The sequence below is a fragment of the Onychostoma macrolepis genome, chromosome 02 (genome assembly GCF_012432095.1).
Source record: "Onychostoma macrolepis isolate SWU-2019 chromosome 02, ASM1243209v1, whole genome shotgun sequence".
Lineage (NCBI taxonomy): Eukaryota > Metazoa > Chordata > Actinopteri > Cypriniformes > Cyprinidae > Onychostoma > Onychostoma macrolepis.
The window spans coordinates 13837797-13852691 of record NC_081156.1 but is presented as its reverse complement, the minus strand read 5'-3'; positions in this window follow the sequence as shown (position 1 = coordinate 13852691).

The window sequence follows — 14895 nt, the reverse complement described above, 5'->3', positions numbered from 1 at the left end:
ATGAAAGATATTACACAGATTTTACAGAAGCCAAGACCCTTGTTTTCAATGATAAAGCTTCAAATCTTTTCTTTTATTTCTCTGTGGTTTACCCTTTTCCACTTCATGTGATTCAGTTACTTAAACTGGTCACATGCTGTATACTTTTAGAAACAAGTAGTTTTTATCAGTGAATCTATTAAATGGAGCTTCAAAGAACATAATGTACAATGTACTGTACTGTACTGTGCTGTGTCAGAAGTTGCTCTTAAAGAACAAAATGCTATAGGAATTTAATAGTTTTGTCTTTTTACCGTAATCCTACAAGGGAGTGATTCTGATATATAAGTGTCTCTACATGTTCTTTATTAAGCAGGGTTTTCACTGAGGTTTAATGTAGCGATGTCATCAGTGCTCTGGAGGTTTTGTTTTGAACACTTTCCCTTTGAAATACATACAATACTGTTGCTGTCCTTGATATGATTTGCAGCTCAGAAATACAGCATAGTGTACAAACAATCGTCCTATAAATCTTACTTTCTAGGCTGATGAAAAATGAAAAGCATGACAAAATATTCAGTGAGAAAATGGCTTACGATAAATCAGTTCGAACTGTATAATTAGCGCCAGCTTCTCTGCATGTGTTCACAGCACGTCTGCACATTAATTACAGCAGAGCCTATTCCCAGAGCTATTCATTTTAAAATGATCACACGACTCGTTTAAACAACTCTGACTGCAATAGAGTCAACTCACTGACATCAGTGACTGTAACAGACAGATGTAACTCTCTACATCTATTAGCATTGGCCAGTCTTATCTGTTTTCTTAGGTGCAGATACACAGGGAATGCCACTGGAGGAGGTTAATCAATGTTCACAATTGGGACGTACTTTACAAATGACTAAGAACACCACAAGAGACAAACCAAATCTATCTTAAGGAGTAAATCCTACTTTATATTTCCTTTTATATATACAGCAATATCTTAATTTGGTTAAGCTGATTAATTTGAATCAGTATGCTCCTTAAAAAATGGAAATTATGAAAATAAAAACACTCAGCAAGATCTCTGGAGAAAAAGTAAACAAAGAACATTTTAAGGTTTACACTGCAGGCTCTAAGACAGACTAGGTGCTCTGGAGAACACATTATCCCATTCCTTCACAACTCTCCATTCACTTTCTTCAGACTAAACAGGAAGTTCAAGAATGACCAGTAAGTGCCAATTCAAAGACTTGTAGAGAAAGACAAATCTAGACAAGTTCTAGACTTAAGACTATACCAAATTCCAGTTTAAACATGTCAAAAATATCTTTCAGTTCTAATGTTGTCTTTAGAGTGGGATTGATTGTTAAATGGGAGTTCAGCAAATAAGACATAAGGTAAAGCAGAAGAAATACGTTTTATGATCAGATGACCTTTACATATTAGGGGGCAATAAAATGTAACATTCCTAAGTAATTGCCACAACTGTCTTTGTCATTTGGAGAAAAAAATTGCCTGACATCATCATAGTGGATGTGGTCATCCTTGAACTGATCTCACTGAACACACGGATTATCAACTGGAAAAAGGAAAAGCTCTTCCAAATGATACATTTTAATGCATCACCTACAAAAACTTTATTTTGATTATTAAATTATGCCTGGATAGTCAATTACAAAAAAAAATTCTTGGGAAAAATACAATTAGATGCAGTAAGAGTATAAAGCTGTAAAATGTATCTAACTACAATAAGAAATGTTTGCGTCTGTTCGACAATCTTGAGTTTCTTGATATCCTGCAACTCTGACTTTTTTCCCTCTGAATTCTTAGTTTACATCTCACAGAGTTAGAAAAAAAAATTGTGAATTTTTTATCTCACAGTTGACTTTTTTCTTGCAATTGCGAGTTTAAAAACCTCACCAATCTGAATTGTGAGACAAAAAGTCGCACGTTTATTTATGTATTGTTTGTTAGCTTGTGGTAGAAGTTTCTGTATGAAACTCCTGCAAAATTACTAGGGTCTTTTCTCAGAAAATAAAAGCCAACACCTTAGATTAGGGAACACTATTCACTATTAACTAAGATTTTTCCCTCAGTAAACTATTTTGCTAAACTCCGATTTCCTATCTGTCGGTCACTTCGAGTTATGTCGATGACGACATTAGGGGATTCACTTGGGAGCCCCAATCATCTCTGACTTTAAGAGAAAACGCCAATGAAATTTGGCTAGTGGATTTTGCATACCTGAGCCACTCCCCGTGCATATGGGTATAAATAGGCATCAGGTGCATCCACTCTTAAGATTTTTGCTTTGGAGCCGAGTGGATAACGTGCTTGATCTCCGCAAAGCCCATTTCATCATCTGTCTGGAAGCTGTTCTGGTTGGCATCACGGTGCGAACAGTGGTGTCCCTGTCTGCAGCGATTCCCTGGGCACTTCAACTAAAAGAGCAGATTTCCTAAAAGAGCAAATCACGGTCAGTTCGCGTCTTTTTAAAGACGCCGTTCCGGGTGTGTCCTCTTGGTTGCAGTCGTTTCCTATCCTCCGTCGACAGCCACGATCGTTGTCTTCAGTGTCTGGGCATCCAGCATGCTGAAGCTGCGTTCATGGATGGTTCATGCATTCACTGTGAGCATGTGACCATGGCAGCACTGTGAATCTCTCTCTTCACAGGGGCGGGAGGGGCTCCCTCTGTCACTACCCGCGCTGGCTTCTCTGCCACGAGCAGAGAACCAGTGCTCCGGGAAATCTGAGGGTTACAGTGAGAGCCTTTCTGGCAGGATGATTGGTTCCTCGGAACAGGCCGTGGCTCGCGACCACGTCCTGCCCTGGTTCTTTTCTTCCCAGAGGTGCATGAGGAAAACGCCGCCACTTGGAGGAATCGTCCTAGTCTCCTGTCCAAACCCTGTAAGCTGTCGGCCGCTCTTGCAGCCAAAGCTATCAGTGCTGCAGGCCAAGCCACCTTTGCCCTGCATGCCATGGCTATCCTACGAGTACACCAAGCCAAGGTACTAAAATGCACAAGGGTAGAACCCAACCATCTATAGCTCAGCCTTGCTGAGATGAACTATGTCGACTAAGTGCACTTTCTCGACGCTCCTGTCTCCCAGGCTGGACTGTTCGGCGACACTGTCGAGGACTGTGCCCAGTAGTTCTCGGCAGTACAGAAGCAGACCAAGGCCATCCAACACATCTTGACCCGGCGTGATGCACCATCTGCCACCACTCCGCTGCGGACCAAGCCCCAGTCTGCTCGTCTCTGTGGGCGCCCTCTTGCGTCCTCCAGAGCTGCTTCTGCACCATCCAGCTCTACTCCCCTCCGCTGCAACACTGCAGGTGCATCCTGCTGGCCCAGTCACACAATTCGGCTCGGCTATGCGATTCAGTTCGCCAGGCGACCTCCCAAGTTCAGTGGCATTCTCGAGACTTCAGTGGCAGTCCAAGACTCCCCGGTCTTGAGCGAGGGGATTGCTGTCCTCCTGGCAAAGGATGCAATTGAGCCGGTCCCTCCAGCCGAGATGAGGCAGGGGTTTTACAGCCCTTATTTCATCGTACCCAGGAAAGGCAGTGGCCTTTGGCCAATCCAGGATCTGCGAGTCTTGAATCGGGCCCTTCTCAAGCTCCCGTTCAAGATGTATACGCAGAAGCGCATCATCAGATGCATCCAACCCCAGGATTGGTTTGCAGTGGTCGACCTGATGGAAGCTTACTTTCATGTCTCGATTCTCCCTCGACACAGACCGTTCCTTCGGTTTGCATTCGAGGGTCGGGCATGGCAGTACAGGGTTCTTCCCTTCGGGCTTTCCCTGTCTTTCCCTGCTCTTTGTCAGCAGAAAGGGAATGTTGTCTCCAAGCAGAGGTTGGCCCACTGGATAGTGGATGCCGTCACCTTGGCATACCAATCCCAAGGCGAGCTGTGACCCCAGGGAGTGAGGGCTTACTCCACATGGAGTGTTGCCACCTCCTATGCGTTGGCGCACGGTGCCCCTCTGGCAGACATCTGTAGAGCTGCGGGCTGGGTTACACAGAACACAGCGTAACAGGTAATTTGCGGGAAGAGCTGGCCGGTGTCAAGCTTGCTGCACCATTCCCCCTCACCCGGGAATGCAAGCTCCTTTTTCCTCCTCCAGTAAGTTCCCTGAACGGAGAACCATGGTGGAGTATCCTCCAGCATTCCCGGCAGTCAGACTGGGTGGAGCAGTCTGACGCCAGGCCCAGTATGGGTGTTAGCTTGCCCGGGTCTCAGGTCAGCCCCTGTACTGGGCTAGGTGTCCATATGGCTTGATTCCCTGTGGGAAATCCCATATGTGTATTCTTCCACGGTAGGTCCCCCTCTCTGCGAACCCCAGTCTCTGCTGGCAGTTGTTCCATCCCTACTCTCAGGTAGGACCTACCTCAGAGACCCATTCCATATGTAGTACTGCCCCAGGCTTGTGTCAGTCCATATCAGTGTCTCCACATAATACCTCCCTACGGGTAGGATGTGGCCTCTGTAGTGCCCTTCTCCGTTACTGCCGAGCCGTAACAACAAACAGAAAAGACTTGAAGCAAATCTTTCATTGAAGGTCGAAATCCCTTCTGTTAATAAATTTCTGTGGTGAAAGGAACAGCGGCTTGGCTATCACCAGCAGCATTATACTCCCCTCTGGTCCCTGCGGGTACCAAGGGCAGCGAATTTGCGCTGGGACAGTGGGAAGGTTATGACCTTTGTGTGGCATTTATCTGTCACGCGGCTGCTTGTCAACATTTGCAATGCCATAGGGTTGTGACGGGGTTCAGGTTGTGGCGCTTTCCATAGACCCCTTATGTCGTCATCGACATAACTCGAAGTGACGGACAGATAGGGAACGGAGACGTTATGTCCCCATGCCACAACCTCGAACCATCGCTGGCGGCCAGGGACACGTTCTCGGCTCCTCAGCATAAAACCTGAAGAGTGGATGCACCTGTCGCTATTTATACCCGTATGCACGGGGAGTGGCTCAGGTAGGTGTGGGCGATATGGCAAAAATATAATATCACAATATTTTTAAGATAAATCACGATTCACGGTTTTATCACGATTCTTTGTCATGTTGGTTTTACTATTTTGCAAGTTGTCTGAGCATTACAGCCAAACTAATTTCCCTATTATAAAGACAAAACCTTTCAAGATAACAAAAATATTAAAAAAGAATGGTGGATATTTAGGCCAAAGTGGGCGAAGATAAAAATCTTTGTCATTATTTTATCTTTGTTATTAAAAAATGAGAACAAAGATACACATTACAAATACACATACTATACAAATAAAACAGTGTTTTATTTTCAGGTACAATAGCTGTATTTAGCAGGAGCATTCAAGAAATTGAATCAACAAATATAAAAATAAAACACTATATAGATTGATTCCTATTAAATCAACTGTATTAACGTTTTTCAGTCAAGAGTAGTGAGTGATTTTTCTCTTTGTGTTTTGGTGTTTTATTAACATTGAAGGAATAATTAACCCCAAAATAAAAAGTGTTTTATATTTATACCATCATTTATTCACTCAAAAGTGTCTTTAAACCTGAATGAATTTCTTCTGCTAAACATAAATGCTATTTTGAGGAACGTGGAAAACCAAACAGTTGCTGGTCCCCAGTGACTTATTCCATAGTATTTTTTTTTTCCTTCTATCAAAAGTCAATGTGGACCATATACTATTTGGTTACCCACATTCTTCAAAATATCTTCTTTTGTGTTCAGCACAAGAAAGAAAATAATACAGGTTTGGGACAACATGCGAGTTAGTAAATAATGACAGAAATGAAATTTTACGGTGAACTATCCCTTTAATGACAGTCGGCAGCATGTTCAGTACTGCCCCTTTAAGACATGCACGCATCTAATATACAGAGGCAGGCATCCGTTTTCTCTCAGCTGTTTACTTACTCATTTTAGACATAAGCAACGGAGTCTATACATAAACCTTGTGTGTTTTGACAGTATTAGTGCACAAGATAACTTATTATAAAAGAGTAATCAGGCGCTTTTTGACAGGCTTTAGCACGCGCGCTTCGGGTGTACAGGCTCAGAAAAAGCGCAAGTCAGACCGACGCGTGAATAAAACATTTAACCGGCAAGGCTTTAAAGCAGATCCGAATAATGTACAGTATATTGAGACGGAGGAATAAGAACTGCAGCTGATAGAATGTGCGCTGTAGCACGATACTACGATATTTCTTCAAAAGCAGATCGTGGAGACATTTTTATCGTCCACGATCAAAAATCGTCATATCGCACACCCCTAGGCTCAGGTATGCAAAATCCACTAGCCAAATTTCATTGGCGTTTTGTCTTAAAGTCAGAGATGATTGGGGCTCCCAAGTGAATCCCCTAATGTCATAATTGATATAATGTCTCTTTTCCCTCCATCAGGGAACGAGGGTTACGTACGTAACCGAGACATTTTGCTGCTTTTTGATAGTAAATTCGGTAGTTGTCGCTGTCATTGTTTAGGTATTGTGTATGGTTAAAGGATTTAGAGTGTGGTCATGCAGAGTAAGTCAACCCGAATTCTAGAAATGTAGGGATGTTTTGTTAAATTTGAATAAAATGAAAACTAAAAGACTTTACAAACACATGAGCCAATATTTTATTCACAATAGAACATAGAGAACATAACAAATGTTTAAACGGAGAAATTTTACACTTTTATCCACTAAATGAGCTCATTTCAAATTTGATGCCTGCTATAGGTTGCAAAAAAGTTGGCACGGGGGCAACAAAGGGCTGAAAAAGCAAGAAATTTTGAAAAGATTCAGCTGGGAATCTAGCATCTAGCAACTAATTAAGTTAATTGACATCAGGTCTGTAACATGATTAGATATAAAAGAGATGTCTTATAGAAGCAGAGTCTCTCAGAAGTAAAGATGGGAAAAGGCTCTCCAATCTGTAAAAGAGTGCGTAAAAAGACTGTGGAATACTTTAAAAACAATGTTCTGCAATGTCAAATTGGAAAGGCTTTACAAATCTCATCATCTACAGTGCATAACATCAACAAAAGATTCAGAGAAACTGGAGAAATCTCTGCGTAAGGGACAAGGCCGAAGACCTTTGTTGGATGCCCGTGGTCTTCGGGGCCTCAGATGACACTGCATCACTCATTGGCATGATTCTGTCATTGACATTACTAAATGGGCCCAGGAATACTTCCAGAAACCACTGTCGGTAAACACAATCCGCCGTGCCATCTGCAGATGCCAACTAAAGCTCTATCATGCAAAAAGGAAGCCATATGTGAACATGGTCCAGAAGCGCCGTCGTGTCCTGTGGGTCAAGGCTAATTTAAAATGGACTGTTTCAAAGTGGAAAAGTGTTCTATGGTCAGACGAATCCAAATTTGACATTCTTGTTGGAAATCACGGATGCCGTGTCCTCTGGGCTAAAGAGGAGGGAGACCTTCCAGCGTGTTCTCAGCGTTCAGTTCAAAAGCCAGCATCTCTGATGGTATGGGGGTGCGTGAGTGCATACAGTATGGGCAGCTTGCATGTTTTGGAAGGCACTATGAATGTTGAAAGGCATAAAAAGGTTTTAGAGCAACAAAGAGTTTATTTGCAAAAACAGATAACTCTGTTTTTTCTTATTTTCAAAAGTCAGGTTTTTTATTATGTTATAGTAACAATGTCGGACACAGAGGTGAGTGATGGAACGTGAGTGTTCATTGAACAGGTTGAGGTTATGGAACAATGATCTTTCGACTTGAGGTGAGTAGTAGAGATCTGAGGTGAGCACCGATGAGATGTGAGAATGATAGTAATGATACTGATTTCCACAGACTTGCGGGGAGGACGAGACGAGGGAATCTTCTGGAGCACACGGATCTTGGAGACAGACGATCTAGGAGGAGAGGAGGACACAAGGAGCAGAGACGGGAGGTAAGGCACAAAGGGTAAGTATCTTTGGAATGGTGTATACTCAGCGAGCTGGTCTTGGGAGTAGAGTCCACGTAGTGTTTACGAGATCGGACAGTGAGTGGGTCTGAGGCGTGCGCTTAAATGCTGGAGTTGATGACTGTGGTGATGAGGTGCAGGTGAGCGTGATTAGAACTCGGGTGATGTGGATTGTTATGATTGGTGGAGGGAAGGTCCTGACCGATCCATGACAGTTATCATGTTTTTATTGTTTTATTGTGTTAGTTAGCTGTTTTTCAGTTATTTTTTTAACCTAGTCAAAAACAAACAAACAAACAAACAAAAAAACAATAACAACTGCATTGATATTAATTGAAATGCACAATGAAAAAACATGATTTTTGAGAATTGCTAAAAACAGAGTTATCTGTTTTTGCAAATTAACTCTTCATATGCTCCCCTCCAGACGATGTCTATTTCAGGCAAGGCCTTGTATATTTCAGCAGGACAATGCAAATCCACATACTGCAGCTATTACTGGCTTTGTAGTAGAAGAGTCCGGGTGCTGAATTGGCCTGCCTGCAGTCCAGATCTTTCACCTATAGAGAACATTTGGCGCATCATTAAACGAAAAATACATCAAAGATGACCACGAACTCTTCAGCAGCTGGAAACCTATATCAGGCAAGAATGGGACCAAATTCCAACACCAAAACTCCAGAAGCTCATAACCTCGATGCCCAGACGTCTTCAAACTGTTTTGAAAAGAAGAGGAGATGCTACACCATGGTAAACATGCCCCCATCCCAACTATTTTGAGACCTGTAGTAGGCATCAAATTGAAAATGAAATGAGCTCATTTTGTGCACAAAATCGTAAAATTTCTCAGTTTAAACATTTGTTATGTTGTCTATGTTCTATTATGAATAAAATATTGGCTCATGTGATTTGAAATTCTTTTAGTTTTCATTTTATTCAAATTTTTAAAAAAAAGGTCCCAAAATTTCCGGAATTCGGGTTGTATGTGCTTTATTAGTATGAATAAACATCCAACATACTAGTAATATGCATGGTAATAAGTAACTATTAAATAATGAATAGTGTACCCTAATCTAAAGTGTTACCAGATAAAACTGAAAAGCAGAAGACTAGCGTAGGGCTGGTGTAGTTTGGACCAGTAACAAACCAACTATCACGTTCTAAAAACCAACCTACATTTCTATTCCCCTCATTGGCCTAAATAACAATTTTTGTAATATAAGAAAGTTGCACAATATTTTAGTAGTATGTAAATGGCAGCAAAAATATTTGCTATAAACACTAATCCAGCTTTAATGATCTGTCCTATACATTATCTAAAAAAAAGTTCAATGGATTGTCTAACTAGGTTCAAATGTCTATCATTACAATATATTTTTATCATAAAAAAAAATAAATAACTGTTATAAATATAAACCAACAAATGTGGTTTTGATTTATGATTATCATTATTTGGTGTCATAATTCTTGTATTTTTACAGTATCGCATGCTTGTAAATTGTCACATCAAGGGATTTGCCTTTTGACATCTGTTAACACACACACACACACAATCAAGAGGAATGCAAATAAAATGCAGGGGGTGTAACTGTGTTAGAGAAAGACACCAGAGATCATAAATTAAGAACATATTGGTTTGATTTTCTTTCCAATTATTGCTGTAAACCCAAGCTGAAGACCAAAGAGGCAGCTCTGGCCAAGGGTTTGGAAAAACACATGCACTGGATTAGCCGCACCGTAATCATATCACTTTCAGTGGAAGGAAAATGAAAGGAATGGTGACTGGCCATCCCAGAGAGAAAAGAGAGAATGTCTATCAGCAAAAATCAAACAACTGTGGAATGCTGGATATTTGACATAGAAAAGTAAAAAAAAATCTCATAACATTTAACAAAAGTATCATGGGACTTGATGGGAGAGATTCTAAGCAACTAAACAGATTATAGATAATGCTGTGACTAAGATAAACACAAAAATAGATACCCGTAAGCAATGTTACATGCTGTTATTGATCCTAGTATGAGATGACACCACTGCAACTGAGGATGATGGAGGTGCTCCTACCTCATGTCCAGACACAGGACAGGAGATCCACCAGTGTCCTCCCCAATTCATCAACTGACACTTTACTTGTTCTGAAGCATCTGCTTCTAATAATGTGATGGAACAGTCTGACTGGAAAGAAATCGCACAGGTTTTCCATTATGGTCTTTACCAACGTGGTCAAAGCTTTGTTTCCATTTGCATTCCTGGTGATCCACAGAGCTCCAATTGCATCAATAGTCATTTTCTCGTAGCTGTGATGTATCTTCTTACCTGGCCATTGATAAGACAACATTTCTCATTATATTTTTTGATCCAATCCAGACCTAATGCCTGTTCCATTAAGCATTTGATCTGCATCTTTCTTTTATTTAGTGGCCAGATCACACTGACCAGTGATGGAAATTTCCTTCAAAAATAGCAAAGTTGTATCCTATATACAGTTTTAAATAGTCACAAACTGCAAGTAATGTGGAATACATAATTAGATTACAATAAATAAATAAACAAATAAATGTAGAAATCAGGTCAGAGTTTTTGTGAATCTCATGACTAGTGATTATAGTGAGGAGAACTTTTGAAACACTGCTTAATGAAGCTTCAAATATTTGTGAATATTTTATTTTGGATTGGTGGTTCATATTAAACTGGCCAAGTAAAGTGATTTTGGCAAGCAACACATTGTGATGCCATACTATTTAAAACCTTGTTACAGGTAAAACATCCGTAAAAAAACAACAAAAAAACAAACAAAAAAAAATCCTTCATTTTAAAACAGTTCACTGTGCCCTAATTTTACCGATTTTTTTTTTTTGTAGCCAAGTCCTGCCTAAACACACATTTAACAAGCACTACAAATTAATAACATAAATTATACAGACACTTCATACTTAAAGGTATTTACTAATTTGCAGATTATTATTAATAGATTACACTTTCATTAATAAAGTTTATAGGTTACATAACCGTGTTTCCCCAAGGGGAATGAGACGCTGCACCAGAATTGCTTTGGGAACACCTCTGTGTAACAGAGTACTGAAGCACATGTGAAATCAGTCCAATAGAGTGGCAAGACGTCATGGGCAGGGTGACGTAGCAACCAGGAATTTTGCATTTCATTCCCCTTGTGGAACCATGGTTAGATGTAACCAAGAGAAGTTCTCCTTCAGGGAACTCACACTGCATCAGAAACACTTTGGGAATGGGAATACCACCTCTGCTAGGACGAGAGCACTATAGAGCCTGGAGTGGTCCTCACATCTATGCTATAAAACCTAACAAAGGTGAGTGGGGATGACCAGCCCACTGCCTCACAAATGTTGTGTAATGATACACCTGACAGAAAGGTTTAGGATGCCACCCAACCCCTAGTTGAGTAGACCCTGAACCCAGAGGTGAAGAGAAGTCAGAGCACTCACAAGCTTAATGCTTAATGTCTAATTTGTTGCTGGGAGGCCTCTCTTAGGGGGACCAATGCAGACAAAAAGTCTGTTCAGTTTTCCTCCAGAGGGCAGTTCTGTGGACATAGGTGTCCTGTGCTCAAACTGGACACACTAAAATAAGCTTCTTCTGGTCTGGCTCCTGGAAGGGAGCAGGATAAAATGCCTGCAGCACTATGGGCCATGGGACATTAGTGGGCACCTCCGGCCCATAAGCCAGCCTTTCACCATTCCTGGTGCAAACTCAAGATATGACGTGGCCACAGAAAGGGCCTAAAGGTCACCAACACTCTTCAGAGATGAAATGGCTAATAGAAATAGAGTTTTTAGTGTCAGAAAGTTAGCACTTTTAGCACCACAGAGGAAATGTCACCAACAGGTTTCTTCCCAATAACTGACCACCCAAAAGGATGTCGTATACCACATATACCTTTAAGGTAAAGGGAGTCAACCCTGTGGAGAATCGTTCTTGTAGAAACTTCATCACTGAACCAACTGGCCAGTTAAAGGTGGGGTAAGTGATTTCTGGTTGCCAATGTTGATATTTCAAATCACCAAAACAAACACACCCCTACCCCAAAAGGGTCTCACCCCTATTTTGATAGCTCCACCCCACACATATGTACGCAACCCAGGAAACGATTAGTTCTGTGAAACAAAGCAAAACCAATGTTAGTCACCTATTGAGAAGAAACAAAGCAACCTTGGCGTCCGATCGCAGGCCTTTGAGTTTTGAGGCCTGGCATGACACAACAAATCCTAGACAGTAAACTGCTGCCGTGTTCTATTTATGACGTATTGACACAAATTTCAAATGATTTTCAATGGTCGCTTTGTCGCGTCCAGTGTAGACAAACTTTAGCTGTAGCAGCGCGACACGACACGACACGACATGACATGACACGACACGACACGACACGACACGACACGACACGACAACTGTTGCATCCGGTGTATACACGGTGTAAGCCTTCTTTTGTTCCGCAGATGTTTTCCTCTTTTGTTTTTTATCCGCCATCTCTATCTTTCTGTTGTCGCTCGGCTCAGCTAATGTCCGTCATGTGCACTGAGCACTCTCTCCTCCGCATCATGAGTAGACACGCCCCTTACTGCTGATTGGCTACAAGTTTGTTTTGGTACTCGGCCCGACTCAGTTTTCTAAAGCGTTTTTGAAAAAATACATACCCCACCTTTAACTGGAACCAGCTGTTGATCTCCACACCATGAAGTGAAAAGTTTTGACTTCAGAGAATACAGTTTCCTTTTGGAGAGAGCTCTGGAGTGGGGAATGGTCTCAACAACCTCAGTTGTGACACTGGAATTTATAATTTGTGCCTCCTCAGAGGCCACACCCATAGTTTACATAATTCCGGGTGTGGATGCACAATCGTGCTGCCCGCCTGAGTCAGAAGCTCCCACAGAGAGAGACGTTGAGCAGGCACACAAGGTCTAAGAACCATACTCAGGCCGGCCAGAACTGGGTTACTAGAAGTAAACCGATCTAATCCTGGCAGACTCTCTCCAGAACTCCCAGGAGCAGAGCGAATGTGGGCAAGGTGTACAGAGGCACCCTCAGCCATGCCTGTACCATAGCATCAAGTTCCAGAGGAACTGGATGTGTGAGGGAGGAACAGAGAGGACAATGAGAGGTTTCTGGAGACACAAACAAGTCCAATTGAGTCTGGCTGAACACCCTCCAAATCTGCTCCACCTCCTCAGGGTAGAGCCTCCACTCCCCGGGCCTCAGCCACTGCTTCGACAGGATGCCTGCTCCCTGATTGAGGTGCCCCCACTGTCAGTTAATATGAGACCACCATTGTGTTGTCTGTACAAACAAGCACATGATGGCCTCTGTGGTCTGGAAGGAAGTGTTTCCATGTTCAAAACATGATGAAAACCCCCTGGTCCTGAGCCACCACTGCAAGGGTCTCATGTACTGCAGGCCAAAAGGTATCACATTGGACGCAGCTTCCATCAGACTCAACAGTCTTTGAAACTGTTTCACAGTGAGTGGCTGGCCTAGCCTGACACTGTTCACGGCTGTGAGAATCGCAACGGTATGAGCAGGAGACAGATGTGCCTGCATTGTTGTCGAATCCCTCTCCATACCAAGATAAGTGGTCACCTGAACTGGAGAAAGCACAGTCTTCTTGGGATTTAGCCTTAACCCCAGCTCTTTCATGTGAGGACGACATATCCATGCCAAACCACCATCTGCGCTGACTGAGCCAGTATCAACCAAACGTAGGTCAGAAATGTTCACAAGTCTTTAACTTGGAGTCCGAGTCAAGTCTGAAGTTTTTAACCTGGAGTCTGAGTCAAGTCTCGAGTCTTTGGTCACGAGTCCGAGTCTCAAGTCATTTAATGGCTCACTAAAAAAATCCCATTCAGAATCCTCATGTATTGAAATCTTCCTATTTACGAAGCTATCTTATAGGCTAGACAAAATATACGATCTATGACTTGCTTTGTAAAAAAAAAAAAAAAAAAAAAAAAAAGAGGTGTTCAGATGTAAGGTTAATATACTGTACATCCACCCTGATACTTATATGTTTTAATCCATTACCATGTTCAAAACAGTTTTTCTTTAATCAAATTCTATAATAAGAGTCTGATCTCTAGAAATTAAGTATTTTCTTTATGCACCAAGAGGTGCAGACTCTATATTTTCTTCCAAGCAAAGGTCCGGACAAAAAATAAAAAATTAATTTTGACATGTATTGTATTTTTACATTTAGATACATGCGAGGCCATGTGAAAAAAAAAAATAAATAAATAAATTTTTTACTTATGACATACTTTTTACATATTTTACTTAAAAGCAGTATCTAGCCTACTAAAAACAATGTAGCTTATAATCCAAACGTTCTCATCTTGAGCAGAAAAGAAAGATAACTAACAGTTTCAAAGTTTAAGTTCCATCCTAGCCATCTAACAACAATTTTCCCAATTATAATTAGGCCTACATATATATATATATATATATATATATATATATATATATATATATATTTAAATGTTCTTAGCCTACACATTAATAATGCTAAATGTAGATCAGAAACGTCTTGTCACATCTGGTTTGTAGTCAGAGTCATAGGTTATAGATGGATAAATAGATAGTAAGAAAAATAACTATATTTGTAGCATTGTTGTTTTCTGCTGTGTTTTAGTGAAAGTAACCTATAATTTTGATGCTGTTTGTTTCTGTTGTTGTTAAAATAACCGCGTCCAGAGAGAGAGAAATCACTTTGCGTTTGGTACGCGTTTGACTTTAGATAAAAATACTAGAGAATATAGCGCTGAAAGATATTTACCATAAACGACCTCGAACGCTTGTTATGTGATCCGCTCCGTTGTTTTGACGCGCTGCTTATTAAAATGGTGCTGCTGTTACGGCTCGCGGTCCGGATGGATGCCAGGGTGCGGATGCGGTCCGCCTTTTGAAAATCAGCTATATAAGTATTTAAGGATAAAAGACTCGAGTCTGAAGTCAAGTCTGAAGTCTATAAAAATGCAACTCGAGTGCGAGT